The following is a 4,879-nucleotide window of genomic DNA, read 5'->3' as shown; positions in this document are numbered from 1 at the left end:
TTACACATGTAAATTTGGAGCAATACATTTGACGTCAATGTCACTGAATTAAGAACCTGGCCCTAATAATGTATCCCATGTACTGCAAAGAGGCAGTGGCATAATTTAAACTCTCAGGAGTGGAGAAAATTATATATATATATATAAAATGAGGCATTGAAATATGTTTATAAATATCTTCAGTGCAGGACAGATAAATATAATGACAGCTTTCACCATGCTCTCGCCATATGTTTACACACATGTCAAGATAAAATGGGCCACACTTCAGAAGTGGAGGGCCAGAAAGGGTGTCTCTGTGAAGGTCACAACTTTAAAATCACACAGCGCTCAAGTAGGCTGTGGAATTCAAAGCCACCAGATATCAATGGGGACAAGGGCTTAGCAGGATTCAAAGCGGGACTGGATGCCTATATGGGTTACCAGAATATTTAATTACAATAGTGAAGATTTTTTTTAAAAAAAAAGTCTTGGAACGGCTCAAAACCTTCCTGATTTACAGCACAAAATATGTCTAACTATTGGGTCTTGGGGAGGAGGGAGGAGAATTTTCCCTGGGAGCAGGTTATCACATAGTTGACTATTGGGTAGCTTCTTCCACCTTCTTCTGCAGGACCTGGGATGGGTCACTGGATAGTCTGGCAGTGCCTGTCTTTCTCTTGGTGCTGTAAATCCAAGACTATATTTTTGCTGATCTGCCTTGTGCTCCTGGGAGTCTCCAGACTTGCACTGAGAGCAGATAGATGTCTTGTTAAATATCATCTAGTCTCCAGTTCTTTTTTCTTTTCAGGAAGTAAAGTTAAAAATTTCTTGGACCTGCCCAGTATAGTATGTCAGCTGTCAATGACACCCAATTCACACCTGCTGTGTTCCTTCTCACCGGGATACCTGGGCAGGAAGACGTCCATCTCTGGATCTTTTCCCCCTTCTGCTTAATGTATGTTATTTCGATAGTAGGAAATTCAGTCATTCTGTTCATTGTAAAGACAGATCCAGCCCTCCATGAGCCCATGTACATTTTCCTTTCCATGTTGGCCATCACAGACCTTGGCATATCGATAACCACCATACCGACGATACTGGGCATATACTTGTTTAACTCTAGGGAAATCAGCTTCGACACTTGTTTTGTCCAGCTGTTCTTCATCCACTCGCTACAATTAATTGAATCTTCCGTGCTCTTCTTGATGGCCTTTGACCGCTTCGTCGCGATCTGTAACCCACTGAGATATGCCTCCATCTTAACCCTGCAGGCAGTAGACAATATGGGACTGGTATTTGTGCTAAGAAGTGTGGCTGTAATATCCCCACTCCCGTTTTCACTGAAAAGGTTCCGATACTGTCGAGCCAATGTCCTCTCCCATTCCTACTGCCTGCATCAAGAGGTCATGATGGCGGCTTGTTCAGATATCACAGTGAACAGCATCTATGGCTTGCTTGTTACATTCTTAACAGTTTTCATAGTGGCAGCCGTGTTAGTCTGTATTCGCAAAAAGAAAAGGAGTACTTATGGCACCTTAGAGACTAACAAATTTATTAGAGCATAAGCTTTCATGAGCTACAGCTCACTTCATCGGATGCATTTGGTGGAAAAAACAGAGGAGAGATTTATATACACACACACACACACAGAGAACATGAAACAATGGGTTTATCATACACACTGTAAGGAGAGTGATCACTTAAGATGAGCTATTACCAGCAGGTGGGAGGGGGGAGGAAGAAAACCTTTTATGGTGATAATCAAGGTGGCCCATTTCCAGCAGTTGACAAGACCGTCTGAGGAACAGTGGGGGCTGGAGGGGTGGGGGAAATAACATGGGGAAATAGTTTTATTTGTGTAATGACTCATCCATTCCCAGTCTCTATTCAAGCCTAAGTTAATTGTATCCAGTTTGCAAATTAATTCCAATTCAGCAGTCTCTCGTTGGAGTCTGTTTTTGAAGCTTTTTTGTTGAAGTATAGCCACTCTTAGGTCTGTGATCGAGTGACCAGAGAGATTGAAGTGTTCTCCAACTGGTTTTTGAATGTTATAATTCTTGACGTCTGATTTGTGTCCATTCATTCTTTTACGTAGAGACTGTCCAGTTTGGCCAATGTACATGGCAGAGGGGCATTGCTGGCACATGATGGCATATATCACATTGGTAGATGCGCAGGTGAACGAGCCTCTGATAGTGTGGCTGATGTGATTAGGCCCTATGATAGTATCCCCTGAATAGATATGTGGACAGAGTTGGCAACGGGCTTTGTTGCAAGGATAGGTTCCTGGGTTAGTGGTTCTGTTGTGTGGTGTGTGGTTGCTGGTGAGTATTTGCTTCAGATTGGGGGGCTGTCTGTAAGCAAGGACTGGTCTGTCTCCCAAGATCTGTGAGAGTGATGGCTCGTCCTTCAGGATAGGTTGTAGATCCTTGATGATGCGTTGGAGAGGTTTTAGTTGGGGGCTGAAGGTGATGGCTAGTGGCGTTCTGTTATTTTCTTTGTTGGGCCTGTCCTGTAGTAGGTGACTTCTGGGTACTCTTCTGGCTCTGTCAATCTGTTTCTTCACTTCAGCAGGTGGGTATTGTAGTTGTAGGAATGCATGATAGAGATCTTGTAGGTGTTTGTCTCTGTCTGAGGGGTTGGAGCAAATGCGGTTATATCGTAGCGCTTGGCTGTAGACAATGGATCGAGTGGTATGATCTGGATGAAAGCTGGAGGCATGTAGGTAGGAATAGCGGTCAGTAGGTTTCCGATATAGGGTGGTGTTTATGTGACCATCGCTTATTAGCACCGTAGTGTCCAGGAAGTGGATCTCTTGTGTGGACTGGTCCAGGCTGAGGTTGATGGTGGGATGGAAATTGTTGAAATCATGGTGGAATTCCTCAAGAGCTTCTTTTCCATGGGTCCAGATGATGAAGATGTCATCAATGTAGCGCAAGTAGAGTAGGGGCATTAGGGGACGAGAGCTGAGGAAGCGTTGTTCTAAGTCAGCCATAAAAATGTTGGCATACTGTGGGGCCATGCGGGTACCCTACGCAGTGCCACTGATTTGAAGGTATACATTGTCACCAAATGTGAAATAGTTATGGGTCAGGACAAAGTCACAAAGTTCAGCCACCAGGTTAGCCGTGAGAGTATCGGGGATACTGTTCCTGACGGCTTGTAGTCCATCTTTGTGTGGAATGTTGGTGTAGAGGCTTCTGCATCCATAGTGGCCAGGATGGTGTTTTCTGGAAGATCACCGAGGGATTGTAGTTTCCTCAGGAAGTCAGTGGTGTCTCGAAGATAGCTGGGAGTGCTGGTAACGAAGGGCCTGAGGAGGGAGTCTACATAGCCAGACAATCCTGCTGTCAGGGTGCCAATGCCTGAGATGATGGGGCGTCCAGGATTTCCAGGTTTATGGATCTTGGGTAGCAGATAGAATACCCCAGGTCGGGGCTCCAGGGGTGTGTCTGTGCGGATTTGTTCTTGTGCTTTTTCAGGGAGTTTCTTGAGCAAATGCTGTAGTTTCTTTTCGTAACTCTCAGTGGGATCAGAGGGTAATGGCTTGTAGAAAGTGGTGTTGGAGAGCTGCCTAGTAGCCTCTTGTTCATATTCCGACCTATTCATGATGACGACAGCACCTCCTTTGTCAACCTTTTTGATTATGATGTTCCTCTGATATTCTTGTTAACTGCTGGAATTAGCCTACCTTGCTTGTCACCATGAAAGGTTTTCCTCCTTTCCCCTCCCTGCTGCTGGTGATGGCTTATCTTAAGTGATCACTCTCCTTACAGTGTGTATGATAAACCCATTGTTTCATGTTCTCTGTGTGTGTGTATATAAATCTCTCCTCTGTTTCTTCCACCAAATGCATCCGATGAAGTGAGCTGTAGCTCACGAAAGCTTATGCTCTAATAAATTTGTTAGTCTCTAAGGTGCCACAAGTACTCCTTTTCTTTATTCTTAACAGTGGGTTTGGACTCTCTGTTCATCTTTCTCTCTTATGTGATGATCCTCAAAACAGTGCTGAGCATCACATCCCACACAGAGTGCCTCGGGGCCCTGAACATCTGTGTCTCCCTCCTCTGCGCTGTCGTGATGTTCTATACAGCAGAGATAGGCCTTGCTGTGATACACAGATTTTGAAAGGGCTCATCTCCCTTGCTTAAAACGGTCCTGGGCTACATCTCCCTGCTCGTCCCACCCCTGATTAATTCAATTGTGTACAGCATGAAAAGTAGACACCTGCGTGCGGGGATAGTCAGGGCATTCATCAAGTGAAAGGTCAGTTCATGAACCAGCTGCAGTGATGATGATAATGGAGACGAAAAACACAGACCACCTATTCCAGCCTGGAGCCTTACATCCAAGACGACATGAGCTACTGATCTCCACTCTGTAGAGAGAGGTTCAGACAGGGTCTAATACTTGAAGTAATGGGAGACGGGCTGGTGAGGGAGGACAGCACACTAGGGGAAGGAGACCAGGGCAGGCAGCAGCATTTAAAAAGTGACTGTGTTCGTGGAGAGCCAGGAGACTGGTGGGATGTTAGCCCATAAATTGCCACATTAGTGGCTGCTCCAACCGCAGAATTCCTCTCGATACAGTCAATAAAGAGAAGAGATGTGGATGTTGTTTCCCATTACACCTCGCCTGTCACTGACCTGTCTCTGGTTAAACATCCAGGGGCCATGAAAAAAGGTGCAGAGCTGTTCTGCTGTCACAGACCTGGCCCTAACTGAGCGCGCTGGGTGCTGCGTGAGCCACGGGTGCTGCACCAGCTGTGTTCAGGGGCTCTTCAAAGGGCTCGGACACCCACCCTTCCCTTTTGTCCTCAGGCAAGTGCTTACGACTGAGTCATGTCAGAGACATGATTAACACAAGAACCCCAGGAGAAGCCATTCAGGCAGCCCAT

The 4,879-nt window shown here is 45.8% G+C and overlaps 1 pseudogene; it reads left to right on the top strand.

Annotated features, from left to right (window-relative positions):
• The first annotated feature begins 830 nt into the window (after nucleotides 1-830).
• LOC119846702 lies at nucleotides 831-4,245 on the top strand (annotated as a pseudogene).
• The last annotated feature ends 634 nt before the right edge of the window (nucleotides 4,246-4,879 follow it).

The sequence above is a fragment of the Dermochelys coriacea genome, chromosome 1 (assembly GCF_009764565.3).
Source record: "Dermochelys coriacea isolate rDerCor1 chromosome 1, rDerCor1.pri.v4, whole genome shotgun sequence".
In the NCBI taxonomy this organism is placed as follows: Eukaryota; Metazoa; Chordata; order Testudines; family Dermochelyidae; genus Dermochelys; species Dermochelys coriacea.
Note: the sequence above shows the minus strand (reverse complement) of the source record. Positions and strands in the feature narration are given on the sequence as shown.